We start from the raw sequence: 23,227 nt of genomic DNA, 5'->3' as shown, positions 1-23,227 counted from the left end.
TCAACCTCGCTAATGCTCATTAAACCTGGCTGAATGAGAAATCCCCAAACCACTAATTACTAAGGTGCTGTGATGTTCATATAAGTAAATTGAAAAACATTTTGTCCTTGTTTTTGTACTAGGAAAGATGGATGGCATTTTCAGCTCTGTTTGTGCTCTCCCATGCAAGACCAGCACTGGAAAATACCCAGTGGTACCGCTGGCACGGGATGCTGTCCTCTAGCCAGGACAAAGGTGTAGATGGAGGATCGATAAGAATTGATGCCCTGTTTCTTCTCACTGAGCTTCCACGTTCAGAAGTGTTCTCCAGGGACTCCAGAGAAGTACAACCCATGGCTGGAGGCTGGAGTGGGAGCAGCGGGCTAAGAGAAAATGATGGCCAGCTCCCACCAAGTTTGGCTCACGAAAATTGTCCGTACGTACTTGATAGCCCAGGTTCTGTTTGCCATGACGCAAGTGCATCCCAAATCCAAAAGCTGTATTTCATCCCTGTGGCAACTGTATTTTCTCTGGAGAAAGAGCTCTTACGGTGTTAAATAATGTTGATACTTTTCACTGCTACTTATTTCTAGTACAATGATTTATGGTCCTGGACCTGATAGCCAGACCAAGTACATTCCCTGTGGGTTTGCTGGCTGAGAACATTTGCCAAGCCCTGAACAGCACAACACATAAACAGAGTATTAAGGCCAGATTTGCTTTTAATCTTTGCTTCGCTCTATGTGCCAGCAATTTGGATGGATAATTGACGTTACCTTGATACCTAACGGTCTGCCTACACATTTTTATAAGCAGACATGATCTCACTCTGTGCTTCCATCTCCAAACAATGGGTTAGCAGAGCCCTGGCTCTGTGCTGGTATCTGCATTTGCACAGCTTCAGGACTGTGCTATTATCATGGAATCATAGAATGGTTCAGGTTGGAAGGGACCTTAAAGATCATCGAGTTCCAACCCCCTGCCATGGGCAGGGACACCTCCCACCAGACCAGGCTACTCAAAGCCCCATCCCCTCCAGGGGTTAGGCATCCACAGCTTCTCTGGGCAACCTGTTCCAGTGTCTCACCACCCTCACTGTAAACAATTTCTTCCTAATATCTAGCCTAAATCTCCCCTATTTCAGTTACTGTATTTAAAAGTTACCCTCTTTCAGCGAGCCGTATGGCTCACAGCCCCCACAAACCCTGGGAGAGCTGAGGGGAGAGCTGAGGAGAGAGCTGGAGGAGAGAAAAGAAAGACAGACCAGTCTTCAGGAAGCTGACGTGAGGTTTATAAAACAGACTGTAGCCTACTTCTCCACCAAACCATGTGAATTAAGCACTTTGCTGAATCTCTTGATACACGAATGTAATTAAAAATCTTGCTTAACGTGAATTAATGTGTTTGGAGTCAGAATTCATCTTGCCAGGTGCTTTCTTTAAATGAAATATAACCTAATTACACATACCAATTATCCGAAAAACTGTATCGTAACTCCCTCAGCACAATTCCAAAATATGGAATATATCCTAATTGGGGTTTTGGATGGTACAATGCTGCAAGTTTGGGCACCATGTGATTTTTAAATGATACAAAAAGTGTCTGAACTACCATTGTATGCATGTTGTCTTCCAATACCCATTTTTCAAATAACAGTTCAGTTTTCCAGTTTTGTTTATGTGGCTCGAAGAGTAGAGGACGGAAATAAACAGCTTTTCCAACAAAGCCATGTAATTAAAACCTGACACTCAGCCACTAAATAATTCCTCAGTGGCGAAATGAAAACTGAAGAGTGTTAAGGGATATTAGTGACGTGTTAAGTCATATCTGGCTCCCAAATTAGATACAAACAGAATTAGTTGAGGAAAAAAAAAATGCTTCATTCAAGTCAAATCTTAAAAGATACTGAACTATTAGAGTGAGGTACATTCATGGGGAATGTGAAGGACAGCTGGGAATGTGATTTAATTAATAATACGGATATGTAGATCATGAAAACCAAATTGTTCGACAAAATTGTAGTGATGTGGATTTTTTTTCCTGTTCCTAGACAATTAACGAACAAGATCGTGTCTCCATTTTACCACTGCTAAAAAAAGCTGCCAAAGTCCCATCCTGATATTGCAAGAGAAGGCTTCCATCTGTAATGCCTGGGTACTGCCATTGCCTCATGGACACCCACCACTGACAACGGCTCTCTGGATACCTCCCTGATTACACCCGGCTCCTGGCTCTTGGTACCTAAAGTCTCTAGGTTTCTGGAATTGCTGATCACCGTTGCAGGCTTCATCACCCCAAAGAAATAAAGAACTTGAAGCACAAATGGCAGGTAAGATCCTGTACCTGGTATTGCAGGGCTAGTCAGGCGCTAGACTACTTTATTCCTGAATGTATAAAATTAAGTTTAGTTAACAGGAATTTATGCATCTGCCATATTATGTAAAGGACCATGTGCAGTCTGAGCTGTTGCAAGTTATGCTAAAAATGTGACCATCTTTAATGCCGGGCATAAAATTCCAATTCTCTAGGGAAAGGCCCAAGAAAGTTTACAATGCTGGGTGACTAGTGAGTTACATCCACAGGAACTAACATCTGACTGCCATCCTTCCAGATTACCCAGAATCTTACTGTAAGGAGAAGAAAGCCTATAATTTCAGTAGCTAAACAGTATAAATAATAATAAAGTAAATTATCCTTTGAACAAGCCATCGATCTTCAATGTGTATATGTACATTTTGGGAATATGGGAATTTTAAAAATGCTTACTAAGTGTGTATCAAGACTCCACAAAAGTAATTTCATCTTTATTTTATGCAATGCAAATGTAATTCACTTTTGCTATTCATATTCCCTGTTCAAGTGAATAAAAAATCAGCTTAGACTTTTAAAAATGATAGTATTAGCATGAAGTACAATAAGCATCTTTCTTTTGGCACGATGGGAAAGCTGCAATAACCATTCCTGTAAAGAAAAGACATAAATGCCATTAATCTAAATTACTAGGGAGCAGATGAGGAGGCTGGCCAACAAGTCATTTATTGTTATAAAATAAAAGCATCTTTTTATGCATATGAGCATGGGAGATACTGGGATAGCTAAGATCACGTTAAGAAGCTTAAGAAGCAAGTTCACTATTTCAGTTTCTTTAGCTTTTAATTATTTCATCATGTCCATGTGGTAACCTCATTATACAATCCTGCTCCCAGTCTTTTTGGGAAACCCCCCTCTCACTGCCTTCTTGCTTGTGATGCTGGGCTTGCACCAGTCACAGGACTTAGGCAGCGTGTCCTTCCTCCCACCACAGCCCACTGGTTTCTAGCACCACGTACCTGCTGTGCTCCTCCCTGGTCTCAAAGCACATTTGGCTTTTTTTCACATTAGTAACAAGGTTGGGTAAGATGATAACTAAATGCTTTGCCATGGTTTGTCTCCCAGGAGCTTGCAGAGATCTGGGAGGAGCCTCCTCTCTACGAGAGCTACTCTGACAGTCTGCTGCTCAACCACGTTTGTCCATAGACTTGTTAATTCAGTTTTTTGTAATCATTTTCACCAGTTGGCTTGCTGGAGCTGTCAGCTTCAGTGGTCTTTTAATTCCCTGTATTTCCTCTTGGAATACTTTTAAAATCACGCTGTTTGCCAGGGAGCCAGTAAAACACTTGAGCAGTTTTGGCTGTCACTTCTCTCCAGCAGAGAACAGCCCAGGCACGTATGGGCTCTGTCCCCCTCCCTGTGTGCTCCCCAGCTCCTTTTCCCTGCCTTTAGCTGCAGAGAAGTAAATACAAGCAAGAAAATAAGGTGGAATCATGCGATGTTCTAGGTTAAAAAAAAAAAACCAAACAAACCAAACTAGGCTAATTTTAAGTTTATATTAGCAGAAAAAAACAATCCAACCCAAACCCTTCCCACCAACCCAAACCCTGCTGTACAAGCAAAATAATTGCAAGACAGCAAATAGGTGTAAAAGGCAGTGTCTTTCCCAGCATCAGGTGTGGGCTATATATGGCTTTCCATTATGGATTCCTCTGAGCCTCCTGCAAATTAATTGCAGCTAACAACTACTGCTACAATTAGTCTCTTATTTTTAAAGGACTGGGGGTTTTCTCCTTCCGTGCATAATTGATAGCAATGATGTTAATTGATAGGGCCTCCTTTCAGTTTGTGGTTCTAGTTAAGGACGGCTATGGATTGTTGCATAAATAGAGCACTAGAAAGGAGTAGGGTTTTGTGCTTGTTTCTCTTGCTAAAAGCAGAAGCCAGTCAAGGGAAAAACAGCCCAACACAAGTTTTACACTGGGTGCCTGCAGTGTAGGCTGGTGGAACAGAAGATGTTCTTTCAAACTAGTAATTGAGGAAGGGCAAGGAATAGGCAAATGTAAACTTTTCAGCAGTGTACCATGCATGATTTAGGATTAATTCCAAACTCAGAATTGCCGAATTCTGCCTTACTGCACCCTTGCTAAGGTTAGTTCAATCCAGCAGCTACTTCAGAGTGTTTTTGCTGGAATGAGGTTAAAAAACCACAGTAGTAGATGGCCAGGGAAGACTAACAATGGGCCAATGGGGAAAGGAAGTTTCTTCTTTAATCTTCCTGGCTTTGTCCTGAAAGCAAGAATCTTGCTTATGTTTTGTAAATCCAAGATCTTTTAACAGATACAGCTGCAAAAGGTAGATTTATCTCACCTTGTTTTAACCATCTAAAAATTAGCAGTCTAAGCTGTTTGTCTCACCTTGTTTTAACTATCTAAAAATTAGTTGGTTTCAGCTTTTTTGTCCACACTTCTCCTGTAGCCAGTGGAAATAATAGATGGTAACCAGCACTTAGCAATTCACCTTGGCTCAGGAGAGGTATTTCACCCTGTAGCAACATGTGTTCCTGCCATTTGCTGTTGGAAGGGACCTTGGGGCTCTTTCGGAGCAGAGACCTGCCCTTCAGCTCTTTACAGGCAGGTGAGATGAATCCCAAATGGCAAGACTGTGATATACTTGCCATTAGCAATAGATAAACACTGGAAAGCAAAGAGATGCATAAAGATTTTGTCCATCTCTCACAGTTCCCACAAATATTTATGTAAGATATCAAATGCAGATCAACGCACATTGTGATAAATAAACTGTATTGATCCTACAGCACTGAAATATGTAGAAAAACAAACAAGCAAACATCCTTTGGTACTGATATGAGTAACAGAGGATCCAAAACTACCCACGATGAAAGCTGCTGATAACTTTGCCTCACAATGCTCTCCGTGCTCCTACTGCTCTCTAGCAAAGCCATCAAAGGTTTGCACAGTGCCAGGAGGGAGATGGCTCTGGTCCCTGAGGGCACCTTTAACTGAGAGCAGCAGAGGGAAGGCATTTAACATTTAAACTGCCTGTGGTGTGTGACCAGAGCTGTGGGGTGGCATCACTGCACATTAGAGTATAGCAAAAATCTGTTGTATAAGGAGGTGCATCAGGCTCAGAAAGTCTGAAACTGTAGATGGCTATTTTAGTGGAATATGAAATGTCACGACAAACTTGCTTTTTAAGAATTGTTATTATCCTTTACCTGTGAAGTGTCTCTCCCTATCTGTAAATGTTGTGAACACCTCAGAAGTTCAGGATGCTTACGGAGCGTATTTAACATTTAAACTGCCTGTGGTGTGTGACCAGAGCTGTGGGGTGGCATCACTGCACATTAGAGTATAGCAAAAATCTGTTGTATAAGGAGGTGCATCAGGCTCAGAAAGTCTGAAACTGTAGATGGCTATTTTAGTGGAATATGAAATGTCACGACAAACTTGCTTTTTAAGAATTGTTATTATCCTTTACCTGTGAAGTGTCTCTCCCTATCTGTAAATGTTGTGAACACCTCAGAAGTTCAGGCTGCTTTAAGGAGTAAAAATCTGTTGTATAAGGAGGTGCATCAGGCTCAGAAAGTCTGAAACTGTAGATGGCTATTTTAGTGGAATATGAAATGTCACGACAAACTTGCTTTTTAAGAATTGTTATTATCCTTTACCTGTGAAGTGTCTCTCCCTATCTGTAAATGTTGTGAACACCTCAGAAGTTCAGGATGCTTACGGAGCGGTTCTGAAATGCAAAGAGTGTGTAAAAAGCAATTTAATGGTCTGCTCAAAGAAAGAGCAGTTTGTCTTCTGACAGTCAGATTCTGACCACGTTGACCAGACCTCCCCTGCTAAGACTGCCTTTCAGCAGAACTGGCCTGCTTCACACAGTTTCTTTTAATATCTCTTGTCCGTGGCAAATGGACATTTTATTTTATAAATGCACATTACACTTATTCTTACATACCATCTGCAGTTTTCACTGCTTCTCATTGGTGACTATTACTCTTGAAAAGATCAGCCAATTTAACAGTTAGCATTTGCCACGAATCCTTCCTCCTTTTCCTTTAGGACTCTCCTAAACACAAATGATGAGAACAAGAGACGGTTCCGTATGCTTTATGACAGCTGTCTGTGTCAGCGTTAATTAGATTCCATCAGGTAACCAGATATTCCTAGAGAGAAAATCTTTGTCATTAATAAACACATCTGGCTTGGATTTTGTAGCACACGGTCTGGTAATATGACAGAACAAAAGACTGGTAGCTGACGTGGGCTTTCTTCCCAGCTGGATTTGACTCTTGCATTTAAAATGCATTAGGTGAGTTTGTCTTTTCTGAAGGCTGAATTCTGAGGTGAAGCACAGCCCGTGGGCCAGATCCCCTTAGGGCAGGGACCGGATTCAAATGAGAAGGAGGAGGTCAGCATCCACCATATAAATACAGTTAATGCACCCTTACTTCAACTATCAATTCGTCTTCAATAATTCAGAATTTGAAGCATGCAAATTATTTTCTAAAGCCCCAGAATGAAAATAGATCATGGGTTTAACATAGAGCCTAAGCTAAAACAGGCAGCGCTTCATGAAGAAGTGTAATCGCGTTGCGATGAAATCTGAGCTAATGGAACGGGTTATCGCTGTAAAACCTTACTAGTGTGAAGGGCATGTCTGCTTCTCCTTTGCAGTCCAGCATCTCCTCCTCCCAGATGATGCAATTCCATCATAATCCTAAATCCTGGCACTGTGTAACAGGACAATTGCATGCAGGAGGAAGCGGCGGGGGTGTCAATTTGCGGCAGAGAGCGGTTAACGCAGTGCCACCCAAGGGACTCACTGACAAGCAGACCTGGGAAGGCACCTTGGCTGTTCTCAGCCCTTCTCAACCTTCTCTTCTCCATTGTGAGATAAGAAGGTACATTTTCCATGTAGGGCAGGAGATAAAACAGAAATACAGAGAAAGGAATCAGGTAAGACATCTGTAGCAGATGTGGGGAACAAAACCAAATTTCCTGACTGCCAGGCCTCTGCAGATGTGAAAAGCCCATATTTCCCTTGGTACATTTGAATGCAATTTACACTTTGTAGGGTTATTTCCTTCCTCCAGGATTCCAGTGACTTCTACTCTGCCTCTTAGGACTGCTTACCCACCGGTGCTGGCGTGGAGCAGGCAGGTTCCCAGCAGTTCCACCACTCACAGCTGCCACCTGGCAGCTCCAGGGAGCCTTCTGAGGAGAGGCAAAGCCAACCTTCTCCAAAACTTAATCTCATTACAGAGATTTTCATAATTTTCAAGAAGTGTGGAATTGCCATTGTGCCGTAGCAGTGAGCTTGCCATTATTTCTTCTCAGCAGGGACAGGGGAGTTGCTGTGCTCTGTGAGATCAGCACTTCATACGCTCCAGAGGTCTGGCTCAAAGCAGGTGGGATTAGCTCCATCCAACAGGGCTCACACGGAGAAGACAGTCTTGGGAAACTCAGAGGAAGTTATTACCTTTCAGGAACTGATCTAGGCCAGGAAGCACAGGCCTTTGCATCCCCATCGCGTTTCCCTTACCTGAGGTAATGACCATGACAATGGACAAAAGGGACTTTTTGCTAGAGAGCATGAGAAACAGTATTATTGAAAGCCTTCCTGGAGAGCTGGTGTGTGCATGAACAGACACGGGGCATTTCAAGCATTCTCTTACTGACACATCCTTCCTTCGCATTAACCACCAGACATCAGTTGTCCCATCTTGGCATGCCCAATGAGAAAGTGTGTTTTTGCAGGACAAGCTCTTTGCTGAGTCTCTGCAGTACCTAGAACCACAGGTCCAAGGTGTGTGAGAAGGATTCTTAGGCATTACTACGGTAATAATTAAAATACTGTCACTCAGTAACTCAGGGCTTCGGTTTGGCCAACTAGAAGGCCAAATCCTTTCATTCCAGCTGCTGTGAGGAGCTCTTTTTCTTTCACCATCTTTATTCGTTCCCTGCTTGCAAGCTTTTAATCAGTTTGTATGAGAGACGCTCCTTGAGGAACAAAACACCACAGAACTGGTATATCTCGACATCCTTCAGGGACAAGGTTTGCCATTTTGCAAGTCATCCACTGTGGATGCAACCAGCTTTAGTTGGAGGTGGGAAGAGCAGGACAGGAGGGTGTTGTGATGCAGAGGGATGCAGGGAAGAGCTGCTTGTCCAGAGGCTCATCCACTCCAGCCTGCAGAGGATGAGGGGGTGTTAATCTCTTGAATAAAACCACTCTAAAATGGCCATGGGGTTTCCATGGAAGGGTGCTTCAACTCCCTATCTGCATAGGCAGGAATAAAAGTCACCTCCCCTCAACTGAAGGCCAGGTCCAGCAGAATACTATAATGAAGTTGTTATTTCTGGAAAAGAACAGCAAATCGGGTTTCATAGTCTGGTTTTTAGTCCCACATGTGTTTCTGATTTCCCAAACTAGGGATTTCAATTGCAAGAACCTCTGCACGGAGTTCTCTTTTTCCCCTTGCACCTTTGCTGACATACCCAGCTGGGTGCTGATGCACGGTTGAGCAGACAGTGGCTGTGATTACCACCCTGCAACATTTTGATAAGAGAAGTGCGGCAATTTTCTGTGTCAGACTGTGATGTAGTATAAAAAGCCTATTTCTGTTAGACTATTTCAGCTTAAGTACCTGTGCGCTCTCCATGCCAGCCTCAGCTAGAAAATAACACCGTGCTGCATCCTGAAAAATTTCTAAGTGAAGGCAAGCTGTTCCAAAAGCAAAACCCAAGGTATTCTGGACAGATGTAAAAACACAGCCACCAGCTGTGCTTTGAGATGGACCAAAAGAAAAGACTTTGAGATGGACAAAGGAGAAGTCCCAATGATATTGGGACTAATCTAAATTCCTGCACCAAAAAGCCTGTGGAAATGGGGATTTGTCATTCAAGCAGTTGCAAAGATGGAGCTGGCTGTAAACCACAGGGCAAAAAAACCTCCAAACACTGCAAAAACAGTGGCAGCACCTGCCCCTGCTGCAACATGCTCCAGTTTAGCTCAAGCAGGGTGCACGGCTCTTCCTCGGCTGTTGGAGGGAGCAGAGGCTTCTGCTTGTGAATTGGGCTTGGAGATTTGCAGCTCAGAACCAAACTCCTCCAAGACAGAGCATGTGTTTAGGCTGACGGAGATACTTCACGCTGCATCACCTTCGTGTGCTCCAGTGGAAAACATTGCCAGGTTGGGATGCTGCATTTTACAGGTCCATGGGGAAGATGGAAATGATCACATGGTGGTCAGATCTTGAGGCAATGAAGGGTTCTTTTTGTTGGTAATGAAAAAAAAAACTGGGGGAGCAAGTCAGCATCTAAGAGAAGGTGGGATAGAGAGAGCTGTGTGTGGTGGGTGCTGTGTGTGGTGGGTGCTGGTGTGGGCCTGGGAGGTGGAGGGCTCACCTGAGCAAACAGGCTGTGCCACTGCTCACCTCTGCTCTTCCAACCACAGCCACCAGGCAATCAGCTGGGCGTCTTCTCTGGAATTTGGTTTTAATTTTTCTTTCTGTTTTTCCTCTTCCAGCCCAGGGTGTTTCCCAGCGCAGAGCTCTAGAGCAGGGCTGTCCCTCTGCCCCTCCATGGCTGCCCCCTCCCACAGCAGCTCCTTCTTAAACAGGAACCCAGCCTAAGCAGCAAGTAGGTTTTGCATTCTAAAATCTGGAAACCTCCTCAGTGATTCTTGGCAGATCTATTTATTGCCTGTGTTTACTACTATATGTGTGGTAACATGCAGCATATTTAATTTGGACAGATTCTCAGAGCTTCTTTGCTGCAGACAGAACTTGCTCAAATGAATAAAGAAATGCATTTAATTCTTTCAGACTCAGTGAGTTGTTTTGCCAGACACAGACATCGCGCACAGCAAACATTTTTAATTAGTGGCTCTCTAGCAGTTGTGTTCCCTTCCTCGCTTGCCTTACATTGAGGACAGTTAATTTCTGTGTTTATCCAGTCTACTTGGGATGTACATGATGTGCTAATGAAGAGGGAGAGAACAATAATAATGCTTAGCACTTATACAGCACTTACTCCATTTCACTGCATAAATATTAACTGATGAATCTTCACAAGAGCCCCAAGGAATAGATTAATACTATTATCTTTCTATTTAGAGGAATAGAAGCAGAGAGGTGAAAGGCAATATGAAAAGGAAACAGAAGTGCACAGATGTACTTTTCTAAGCTTCTTTATAGTGTACGAAAGAGGCCTGTAGATATTTGTTTATAATTCTGCTTACAGTTTACATTTAGGTGTAACAGGAATATTAAATCTTGCCTTCCTCTGGCTTTACTGGGAACTTGACAAATGAGAAGCAGAAACATCCTTAGAATTTAACTGAAAGGTGAGAAAGTGAAACCATCAGGGAGGATTTTTCTTCCAAATGTTTTATTTCAACGGGCTTTAAAGATAGTAAAGACTTGGAAACGGAATGAATAAAAATCACTTATCTCAGTTAGGCACTGCTTCCTTGCCATTCTGTTTTCTTCAGAAGTCATCATCCTGCTCCTCCACACACAGCCCTGCTTCAGCATCTGGGCTGCTTTTGTGTCAGGGGCAGATCCCCAAACCACAGTCCCCAGACCTGGGTTTTAAACCCAGACTGAGCAAGAAGAAAGGGACCTGGCTTTGGACAGATGATAAGCACTGGCTGTTCTATCGTCCTCCCTTTGAAAAACTCTCCAGTCATCTTTAGTGACGCTGAATATATTTAGTCCCAAAGAGCAGAAATTAATCCCTTCAACAATTTAGATACTTCATTCTCTGATAGCATTGCTATCCTTGAAGAAACACAGTGCATAAATGAAATTTTTAGCTTATATTCCTTGAAAGATGCATTTGTCCTTTCAAAACAGAGACATTATGTTCTTAAAATCCACTTCTAATTGAAAAGCCTTCCACTGCCTACCTACAGGTGTGGATGTTTTCTGTTTGCCACCAGTCAGACTTCAGGGTGGGTGCATTTCGTGTTCAAGGGAGTGTGAGGTAAACTCATGTCAATGAAAGGCGGGAAAAACAACATTAGACTCAGAGGTTAAAACAGATGGGCTTATTTTGAGTTCGAGTTTGCAGAGAGTGAGCAAAAATTGATTTAGATAGAGCATGTTCACTTAGATGCAATGTTATATACAGAGTATATAATGAAAAATGTGTTTATATACTTGGTGATGTCTACTCTGCAAGTTGAGGTATGAGCGTAACCATGTCAATTTGCCTCCTCTCTGTGTGATGAGTGGTGCTGCAGCATCCTGTGGTTTAGCTCGTGGATAGCACGGCTGTGCTTTGGACCAGACACGCAGCAGAGGTGTCACCACAGCGGATTTGCCAAGACAGCAATTGTTAGTGGGTGGAAGGAGAGACTCTGTTAAAAGTTTTGAGGCAGTAATACTAAAACTGGAAGTGCTTCAGAAAGGTTTTCCTCCTCAGAGTCTTTTCTCTAGGATATTAGCAAATGTACAAATATTATTTTGACCTTGTAGGGAGACCTGCCTTCTTCAAGACTTCCCTTAATGTACACCTTGCATTCCTTAGTTAAAACATTTCTGCTTCATATCTTCTCTGGGCTGCCATGATACTTTAGAGATCAGGTACCATGGGAAACGGTGGTTGTGCTTACCCCTTTGCAGATTTTAGGCTTCCAGCTCATTGTGAACCTGGCAGCGAGCCTCTGCTGGAGATTTTTCTGCCTGTATTAGGTAAGTGCTCTTTCTTGGTTAATGTTCCTCTCTCCACCGCACTTACTATTAGTCCTGTGGTCCTGCCTCCTTTTAATGCACAAAATGCAATGTATGATCAGAGCCACCTTGAGACTTCCTTGTTTTCAGTATGAAAATGTACCATTTTCTCTTGTTGCTGTTGCAGGCAATGTTGCAGTTCACTTCTTTTAGTGGATTTTGCCATAGAAAAAGGCTCTAGAATGAGCAGCAGTTTTGGGGGAGACTCTGACCATGCAAATCTGCACTCACTGGCCTCCTAGAGCCAGAGTAGCGTGTGCCAGTTGTGGACTCCTATGATGTCTGCTGACTTCTTTGATGGAATTTTTGCTCACACCAGTTTGATGCTTTGTATTTTTTGGTTCCAGAAAGAAAACAGTGAAATTACTGGCAGTGATGTCCCAATAAATTTTCATTTCAGTAAAATAAATCGCCAGTGATCACAAGACAAAGAGGCTGTTAATGACTCACACTGTTCCTTTTGATTATTTTTTTTTTTTTTTTTAATAAGGACACCTGCACAAAGCACTGCACTTAGAATTGTTCATTTGATCTGAACTGGCCCCATTCAGTCTCCTGGCAATCAGAGGAATCACAAACCCCATCAATGTAGTTTTATTTTCTTCAGTGAACAAATGCAAACATGTGCTGTGTCAGTATGGTCAGACAGAACCTCGCTGCACCTTCTAGTCACTCTCAACCATTCAGAGGCAAAAATCTTTCTAAATCTTTCTCTTCCTTGCAACTCTCCCGGGTCCTTTTGGGGAAGGTGCCTCCCCGGCAGGCTCTGGTAATTGCCTGTGCGTTTCCAGGGGTCGGTAAGGGCCGGTGGTTGGGGCTGATCTCTTGCATGAGCTTTTGAGAGAGAGGCTTAAGGCAGAGACTAAAACACGTTAAAAGCCAGCAGGTTGTCTCATCCCTTTGCTTTTTAATGGAGATTGCTCCCTCTAATATATACAAGGGTATTGATTTCTCTTTTGAGTCAATGTGTTTCTGCAGCTTTTCTTTTCTTTAGGCTGCATTTGTTACTTGCATCAATAAATCATGACGTTGAGCTAAATGGAAACTATGGTCTGTTCCTGGTGCTCCAACTGGGACCATCGGTTTGTTACATCTGAGGAGAGCAGCCGGTGCTGGGAGATGCTCCCCAGGAGCACGACTGTATACCTGGGAGGTCCAAAACAAGGAGTTGAGGAGCCACAGGGATTCTGGCAATCCTTCCTAATGTTTGCTGGAGCTACCAAGCTAACACTCGGGATTTTAAATTGGGATCCCTGAGACAGGAGGGGTGAAGCAAATATTAATTCAGTTCCGTGTATGACCTAAGCCCCTCTGGGGAGGGGATAAGGCAGCACTCATCTGACAAGGGCAGCTCAAGGGTTTTAATGCAGAGAGGAAATGGCAGGGTGTGGAAATGGGATCTGGTGTGTTATCCCTTGGAAATCTGAGAGAACTGTGTCAATGAAAGGGGTTTGAGGCCTTTTGCTAAAGAAGGTGCTTGAAAGGAAATGGGCCGAGTCATTGGGTCGCATCAAGAGCGTTTCTACTGAGCTGGGCAGGTGGCGAGTTGTTTTCACATGGTCATCACTGGGCTTCCTCTGATTTCCTTCATCTGAAATGCAGATTTTTGGCTGAATAAAATGATATATTAAGCTGTCTGTGCACAGGACAATGTGTTTTTCCCTATTCCACCTCATCAAACAAACCTGTAGAGGCACATTTACCGGATTAGAGATGGAAAACCATCTCAGGCTGCTCAGTCAGATCAACAGCTTTTGCCTCTCGGCTGTGATTCCCAGGGGGGTGACAGAGCAGGGATGCCTGTGCCAGCAATGGACACTGCCACGGGCCCTCTCTTCTGGGGGACTGGAACACAGCCATTGGAGAGCATTCGTTTTCAAATAAAAGTATTGTAAATAAAATCAGGATGTAGCGCACTTTATAGCACTTCTCCTAGGACAGAAACTGGGAGCAGCAGGCTTCCACGATTTGCCTTTCCTCTAACTCCAGATACTAGTCAGCTGGCTGAGATTTCTGATGCAATCTTTGTACTGGTGTGGAAATAGCAGCCTATCAAGCCTATCACATGGCAGGTAAATATCTTTTCTTACCAATAAATAAACAACGCAGTTAATTCCTAGCATGTTATTGCAACGACAGCACTAACAATAAGAATGAAGAGCAGTTACACTTTGACACAGTTGAAAAATAAATCTGGGCCAATCCTTAGTGCTGCTCTAAGAGGCTACTTTCGTTTATTCTGCCTCTCTTTCATTGCAGTGAACTGCATTTTCACATTGACCCTTTGCTAGTTATCTGTTCTGATGCTGAGGAATCATATCTTGTCTGCACTTCCCAGCACGCAGAAAGAACTGTTGTTCTTCACCTGGTGGTAGACAATTCCCTATTGTAATCAACTTGAATTAAATAAATGCTCGAACCAAGTAGGGCTTCCCTTAGACTGCCAGGACTCCTACGTCTGTGCTGCTGGCTTGTTCTTGCTTGCTTGCATATTGTCCTTTTACTGCATTCATTCGTTGTATTCGTGGTGCTTGAAGGAATCGTGAGCTTTCTGTTGGAAAGATCAGTAAACACAGGAAAAAATTGCCTGCAGCGATTGTGAAGGCTCCAGTAGAGGTTAGACAGGGCAGATAGCTGTCAGATATGATAAAAAGAGATGATTCTGGCTTGGGACAGAGAAAGAGACTGTATAACTGCAAGGCCCCTTCTAGCCCAATTTGCCCAGGTTTCTATATAGCACATACATTATTCATATGCATCAGTGTCCCAGTGTGGTGCATTCTAATATCACTCGTACTTCAATAAAATTTGATTTCCCCAGAAGAACATTCATACACAATATCCTTGTGCCATCTTCAAGAGTGAAAAGAGTATGACTTCTGCATCTAAACACAAGGATGTTTTCATGACAGAAAGCTGGTGAGCAGTGGCTGAACGTGCTGGAGAGCCTGCATTCCTGTGCCCTGAACAAGGCTGGGACACGCTCAAAAGTGGTGCCTCCTGAGCAAACCAGGAAAAGCAGAGCCCCGGGTCGTGGGGTGATCAGAAAGGATTGGACCACTGGGAAATAGCTACATTTGCAAAACAGAAAGATGTAAACAATTTAGAAATAAAAAGGAGAGTTCAATTTGTTTAATAGGAAGATGTGAGCTGTCACAGTCTGGGCTGGTTGTCTCTTGATGGACCCACTCACTGGACCTCCAGCACTTCCATGTTCTTGAGGGGAACTTTGTAGAAATAAAAAGGAGAGTTCAATTTGTTTAATAGGAAGATGTGAGCTGTCACAGTCTGGGCTGGTTGTCTCTTGATGGACCCACTCACTGGACCTCCAGCACTTCCATGTTCTTGGCACATTCCTGAATTATCAGATTTGCTCATATTGTCATCTGGTGTAGCCACAACAGAAAACATGGGGGAAAAAAATTAAAAGCAGTATAGCCTTTTTGTATTTGTGAGTTTTCCTCTCTTTGTCCTAATACAGATTAGTGGTGTCAGTATTTGTTTTTGCTGTGCCATAGGATATGGTGATTACAAATCACCGCAGGTCCTTACCAGGTTCCCAGCTACCTGGTGTACAACTCTTCATCCACTCACCACATTTATTGCCTCGTTTTCTCAACTTTTGTCTGAGATCCGATGACTTCTGTTCATCTGATGGACCTGTGTTCTTGCTTCTTCATCTGCCCTGTCATTAGACTGGTCTCCAGTTTCCATAGAGACTGCAAGCCTCACCTTGCCCTCTGAATCGGGGTCCCTTTGTTGCTTTTCATGACTGCAGAAGGACATTAGTTGGCTCCAGGCACTTAAGTGGAGAAAAAGATGTATTTGATTCCCTCAGCATAACGGTAATTTAAATGAGAGCAGCCTCAGACTACGGAGGGACTACAGAGAGCGGGTTGTTGTGGAAAGGTCATCATGTGGCAGCTTTAATGAAACAGAGTTTCATGGAGCACTTGATGGCAAACGAAGGCGGGACCTTGAGGTCTCGAGAGGAGACAAGACTATTCTCATTCCTCTAATGCAAAAGCAACAATGTCCTTAATACAGAAAGCCGAGAAGATTAAGAGACACTGATTATAGCTCCCAGGCATCAGCTGTCTCTGCTGTGACCTGCCCCTCCTGTTAGTGGGAGGCTGGCTGTGCATGTTATGCCTCATGATCTGCTGCTGCTGCATGTGGCTAGAAGAAATACATCTGGCTGGAGCAGCTGAAGGCAGCATGTACTATCTCCTGCACAGGAGGACAGAGAAACAAGCCCCAGACCTCATCTCCCATCAGCACTTCTCTGACAAGGCAGCAGCCAGCAGAAATACAGAGGTGTCCTGGGGCAGCACCCAGAGGGGAAGGGTGCAGCAGGGCAAAATCACCTAACTCGATGCAGTGGTATCATCTACCAGAAACATGTCCAGTTGTATTCCCTGCGCTCTGGCAGGGATGAAAGAAAAACAGAGCAATGTTTTCATCCTGCTAGTTCCGAGTGCCCAAATGCTAACCATTAGAGGCCAGCACTGGTAGCCAAGGGAACAGTCCTCCCACAGGAAAATAAGAATGCAGCTGAACAGCATGTAGAGAGGACAGCACACAAAAGCCTCATCAGATCATGAGAACATTCAGGTTTTGTTGTGGGACTAGGTTGGGTTTGGCTTTTTTTTTTTTTTTTAATGTAGATGGCTAGCTCTAATCTTTTATCCATTCTGAGCGCTTGGACCGCCTGCAATCTGAAGTGCTGGGGCACTCTTCAGCCCTTAATGGGTTCTGGGAATGCTTCAAACAGCTATTGCAATCCCATCAAATAAATGCCTCTCTGGGCCTGAACTAAAAAACTTGTTCAGTTTCCAAAAATCAGGCCTCTGTTTGTGTGTGTGCATCTACCCACTGGTTCAGCCCTGGCTCCAGACAGAAAGAATTAACAGAGGAGATCTTGAACTTGTGAATGATTTCTGTTTCGGATTGCCCAGACACTTTGCAGATATCTGAGAGTTAATTTGATCTATTTTGGGATTATATTCCAGGAAAGACCTGAATATGCCATGATCTGAATCTGATTCTTCGTTAAATTAGAAAAATAGGCTTTGGACTGTGATGATTTCCTTTAGGAACACACATACCTAGGACTGAGCTCTGGAAATCATCTGTTTAACTCTAGAGCTGAACAAGGTAGTCTAGCATCTGTAAGGTGTCCTAGCAAGCTTTCTCTTACACAAAGCATGACTGTAGTTCTTGCTGCACCCTGGAGACATCAGGGAAGAAACCAGCTTGATATGCTGCTTTCCTGCAATCAGGAGATTCTTCAAGGGCCAAATTAAATGACTTGTCTTTTACTGATTGAGCAATGAGAAGAAAATGGAATTCACTTTGAATTAATTAATCAGTTGATCTCATTTTGTATGAGTAAATTCCAGCCAGAAATAATTCCTCTACTGTGCAATTTATTCTGGCTCATTTTTGGTGTGAATTCACCCTTCTTTTTTCAGACTCTCTAGTGTTTTGATTCTGCTTTTCTTCAACAGCTCTGCTACCTTCTTGGAGCGTTTGGGCCAAGATAAGTTACACTCCAGCAGATCCTTTAAAACAACCTCACGGGTCCCAGCTGAGGTAAGCTTATGCTTGATGTGCAGCAGAAAGTGTGCAAAGTCCCTTTGGTTTTAACCATATTCATAGGCTGAGCAGGATTGCACACAGCAATTTCTAGCAAGAAACAGCATTTATGTTTGTCACTTATTAGTTTGAGCCTCCAAGCACAGAGAGTACTCAATCAATTCCTCTCCACACATTCATCTGATCAATTTGCAGTGTCATGACAAAAGCAGAGAAGAAATATCCCATAGCCCAGATTGCACGAGTACCTTTCTGAAAGAAAATTTTCCAGTGTTAAGATTCAACGCAATTAGTTTTCAAGGTTGTATCTGTTCTCCAGTCTCACAATATCTCTGATCCAGCCTAGCGAACAGGAACGGAATCAAAAAACTTTCTTCTTTCATATTTAAACATCAAAAGACGGTACTAACTTTCTTATGTACGTCCCCAGGCAACGTTAATGCCTTTCAAGAGCACTAAGTGAAGCGTGAGCAGCCTGAAGCTTGCTGCTCTTCAGCAGTCTTAGCACCAGGTGCCTTCCCTTGCCCCTACGTGCCATTTTCCTGGGGTGGGTGTGCGACGCTGGGACCGCACTCTGGCAAAGCACCTCACCTTTGGCTCCCCACAAGCCCACGTTTCGACCAGTGCTTCTAAGATGTAAAACTTTTCCACAGTTTGGCTTGAAAGTTGTCACAGATTGTTGCAATGTATCTGTTTGTGGGATGACAGCAACTATTCTGGCTCAGTACTGTGAAATGCTGAGGGAAATTATTAATTGAAGTCAAGCGGAGGTTATTTATTTATTCAAATTGTAGATCAAAACCCTTGCTTGAAATTGTTCCCCAAAGATCATAAGGGGGAAAATAGCATATATAAAATGTTTCCAGGACTCTGCTATGGTATAAATATAGCCTTAGGTTGCAGCTTGTAACTGTGCAATGTCTAAGGCAAAATCATCCTGCGTTTGAAAGGACTGAATGCTTTACATTCTTACCTAAAATGTAAAATCGCTTATCATTTAACTAAAATCTTACCATTTTACCGTTCTTACCTAGGGACACATATAAGTACTGCATAAGAAAATGCATTCTGACCATAGGCTTTAGTTTAACACACGAATTAGTATGGCATTAGATTAAGAAAGAAAGTTCATAGAGAATTAGATTGGATCAGCAGGGATCACCTATCTCCTATCATTTATGGAACTATATTAACCAACTTTTAACTTGTGCTGCAGGTTAAACCATTAATGGCCCAGCACTGTCACTATGGTGTGATTGTGTGACCTGGAAATGTCCACAGCCTGTTGTGGGAGCAATAAACAGAACAGTATGCAGACATCACACTTAGGCGTTTCATGCTGTAATACACAGAAAACAGAAATTACACAGCCAAGTACACTGCAGAGACATTTTGGTTAACTGTTAAATGGTGTGGGAAGTTTTTACTGTTTGCTATAACAAAACCTTTGTGCCACTCCTACAGAAACCATCCCTTGTATTGAATTTGTTCACACATTCTGTGGCTTTTGTAACTATGGCAGTGCCTGGCATCCTCCGGTATCAGCCCCTGGGTTCTGAGGAACATCTAAAACTCATAAAACCCAGAAAAGAACTTAAAATAAGCTTGGAGTTTCAAAGAGATCTAAAGCTTTTTACCTCAAGTTATATAAAATCTCTCTGAGGGCCAGTGTCTGTTCCTCATAAATACCGTGGTGTGCGAGCTGGCAGTCTGAGGCAGGTTTGGGTCCCTGTGACACCTAACATCACTCTGTCTCAGCCTACCTGAGAAGTAAGATATTACATATTTCCTTTGAACCAACTGCAGAACAAATAAGCCAGCCAGTGCCATAAAGAAAACATTCCACTTAAGAAGGCACACAAAATAACTTCCCTGAAGGTAACACAGCAAGACTGCTCGCCGTCTTGACAGTGTCACAGCTTCTTGTTTTCTCTTCAGCAGTTATTAACAACTCTTGTGCTGAGGTGGCTATTGCATCTTTGCAATAACACTCCACAAATATTATCAGAGTAACATTCAAAGGCCACTTTCCCATCTTAGTATTTCTTGGCTTGTAAAGAACTGACCATTGCCATGATAAATACTGTTTGGAGAATAATCGGTTTGGGCCCCTACTGACATCGTGTGACCTGAAATAAGTCATTAGCTGATCAGTGCCTCGTCCTCTTTTCCTGTGTGATAGAGATAATACAGGTTTCCTTCTAGGGAGTTTGCAGAAAAGGTTGTTGCAAAGAAATTAAGAGTTTCCTGGGCAGGAAGCTCTATAGGAACATGGCGTGCTTCCAGGCGCAGGACAGCTGGAAGGAAACCAGCTCACTTCCTTTCAGTGTATTTTGTGGGACAATGAAATGCTCAGACCAGGCCATTAAGTGTCAAATGAGGACTGGCAGAATAAAGAACTTCTACCATAAATGCAGGTTATCCTTGTCTTCAAGTTATGAAATTACATCATGGCCAATCAATTAACGATTTTCTTCAATGGCTTTCTTACCCAGCTCTGTACGTAATGGCTCTCTGAGCTGAAAAGCAATTCTTCTGTTTCTTATGATTCACTGGGTGAAGGGCACTAGAATGCTGTGGGTGACAACTGCTGTGTAAACATGCCAGGTTTCATCTTCTTTCTTTCTTTCTTTCTTTCTTTCTTCTGTTTTCCCAGAGGCTTCTCAGTTGCTAAGAAAATCTCTCCAGGGTATGTTTAAAGCCCGGTATTTCAGTTCTGCATAGGCAGAATGAGATCTTTTAGAGAACTCCCACCACACTCATGAATTGGAGTGTGCATGTGCATTACGATTATGCTGTTCACAAATCCCCATCTGAAAGTACCACTCCAAAGTGGCCTTAATTTTATAATTCCATATCACACAAATTTCTTACTCGTTGATCTAGGGGAAAAAAGGATTGCAAATAAGACTGTATTACAAAACCGTACTACCATATTACAAAGACTGTAAAATAAACTGTGTATGTAAGAAGTATAAAACATCCTATTTGGAACAAATATATTGGTAATTGTAACTACTACTAGAGTGAAAGGCAATAACAACAAATTAGAAATATGTGATACAGTGTGAAATTAGTATAATTAGTGGTTATTGTGTTTGCTTCAAGTGTGTATACTGAAAAATGAAAGCACTGGGAGGCTACAGATATGGCCTAAGAAATTAGACATTGAAAATTTGGCACAGAATTGATCACTGAAATCTTAAGAGTCTTGGAGAAATTTGTTCTGTGTGGATTCTGGGCCATGCTGTTGCTACAGCATCTGGAAAATCAGAGCAGGATACTAGTGCTTGATATTGAAGTATGTTCTAGGGACTTTGTACAAACCTGAACCTTAGCTTGTGGGTCTCTGGATTGAGGGTGTCATTATGGGTGCACACTAATGACCTAATATCAGGACCTGAATTGAATCCCTGGGTGTTAGCCCAGCACTAATTATTGGAATAATACAATGGGATATATTGCTTATTTTCTATTCTGCTTCTCGCTGTGCCATGACTCCTTTTCCTCCCTCTGCCTTCTTGCTTCACCCTCCAAAAAGGCACAACCCTGAGCACAACTGTCTTCATCTGAACTTTAGTGGATGAGATGCTGGGAAATGCAAGGGAAGGCGGAATTCTTCCTCCTCCATCTACCAAAAGAGGAGAAGAGCTACCTGGGAGAGTGATGAAGTGAGAAATTGCTGACAGAGTGAATTTCTTCTGAATAAGAAAGTTGTACTGTAACATGGAACACGGTGTTATTTTGCTTTCTTGGTGTGGCGATTGCACACACAAATTCTGCCAGACCACCCATCTGGGTGGGTGTGTACAGCTACAAGAACTACCTTCACACATACATTGCAGAGAGGAGCTGTTACTGACGGCTGAAGAAAAGGTAAGCAAGCTGCAAAACTGCTTTTATTACAATATAACGCCAAAACAGAACCACCAGAACAACTCTGCTTTTCTGTTTCTACAACGTCATGCAGCTTCTTTACCCATCAGCATCTTTTGTCCAGAATTAATCCAAATGACACTTAATGACACCACATGATGTGGCGCCAGTGGTTTTTACATCTCGGTACAAACCCAGCACTCCACTGGCGATCTTTTCACAGCTGCAGGAAGCATCCTGCAGTGAATGCTTTTGTCGTTTAAAGCCATGTATTCATAAGTCTATTTAATTACTTAGAGTTGGTCACCATCCCTTCTGAAGTATATTGCTGCTTTATTAAAGCAGATCAGCAGTTTGCTTAGATCAATATAAACAAAGGAAAGAGAAAGCAGAGTGGTTTAGGAGCTGTGAAGCTGAGATAAACTCCTTTCTTTCTTAAACAATCCACTGATCCTAAAGAGATCAACATATTTCCATATGCTATTATGATCACATACCTATCACTTTTTCTTTACAACCTTAGAGGCTTTGGAGGAACAGTTTTCTTCCCAAGAGGACATAAAATTTAGCCTTTGTAACATCAGGTTAAAAGAAAGAGCAGGAAGATACCGGCCTTTTGGTAATACCCTCGTAATTATCAGAGCAAGATGGCTATAAGCCAAGATTTGGAGTACAATTTTCACCTCTTAATGGATTTTGATTACGTCTCCTATACAAAATCTCTAGGTTGAGAACAGACTGCTACTGGGAGTCTGTAGTTTCTGCTATAGACTGTATTCACCACATATAATTTATAACATGCTGAAATGAGACTGGCTGGTCATTTTTATTTTTTTTTGACACTTCATCACTTTGTAGGGAAAATAGCCAAATAGGAGATGGTCTTTCCCATCTAATGCATCTGTTACAGCATCACCGATACCTAGGTAAAAAAGATATAGGTGTGCCTGGAACAGGCACCAAACAGCAAACTGTTTGGAGACAGCCTGAAAACATTTTAAACTGGTTTTGATGGTGTTTTAGTGTAACAAAAGAGTCTTCTTTAATTTGTGTTTGCCTTTTCAACCACTGGTACAAAATTGGATGATACTTCATAAACTTATCTGTACTAACACGCTTGACTGCTCTTATGAAAATTGTTCATTTTATAATATTTAAACTCTGTGAGCCTCTGAGTTCTCAAGTGCTATGAAAAAAACCTCCCTGCAACATGCATTTTATATGTGGCTTTAATTATCTGCAATGTGTGTCACTTTTATTGAGGTTGTTCCCAGGTGCCTGTTTGCTGTGTTGAGTGGAAGTTCACCAGAGGGATTGCTGACAATCATTACTCCTGGTGGAATAAAGTCTGCTCTAGTGCCGTGGGCTCGTTTGGACTGAGGATCTGCTCAGAGGCAGTGAGTGTTACAAGCTAAAAAAAAAGATCAGGTCTTAAAATGTCACTCAATTCTCCAATGCCCTGAGCCACCTGTAATTGCTTACTCCGTACACATGGCTTCCAAACCATTTTATTACTCGGCTGTTACACTCGGCAGAGGTAGCATTTACTTACCTTTCCCAAGTGAAACAAATGCCCAGAACAGCAAAGAATCAGGCCAAGTGTGTTCCTCTAAACGAGCTTTACTTTCTTGAACTGCCATAAAATATTAACTGTGTTAACAGAAAAATTAATCTCACTTTTTTCTTCCCCCCCCCCCC

At 42.6% G+C, this 23,227-nt stretch overlaps 1 long non-coding RNA gene across 2 annotated transcripts in view; it reads left to right on the top strand.

Annotated features, from left to right (window-relative positions):
* LOC106886323 overlaps window positions 1–23,227 on the top strand; it is a 33,901-nt gene that overhangs the window by 9,304 nt on the left and 1,370 nt on the right. Inside the window, exons 4-7 of one of the 2 annotated variants that reach the window (XR_001411633.1) lie at window positions 123–415; window positions 2,030–2,308; window positions 17,566–17,650; window positions 21,195–21,529. This is a non-coding gene — a long non-coding RNA (uncharacterized LOC106886323). Of the gene's footprint in view, window positions 1–122; window positions 416–2,029; window positions 2,309–17,565; window positions 17,651–21,194; window positions 22,927–23,227 lie in introns of both variants that reach the window. The other variant, XR_001411632.1, reaches the window with a different exon arrangement.

The sequence above is a fragment of the Calidris pugnax genome, unplaced genomic scaffold (genome assembly GCF_001431845.1).
Source record: "Calidris pugnax isolate Ruff unplaced genomic scaffold, ASM143184v1 scaffold18, whole genome shotgun sequence".
NCBI lineage: Eukaryota > Metazoa > Chordata > Aves > Charadriiformes > Scolopacidae > Calidris > Calidris pugnax.
Note: the sequence above shows the minus strand (reverse complement) of the source record. Positions and strands in the feature narration are given on the sequence as shown.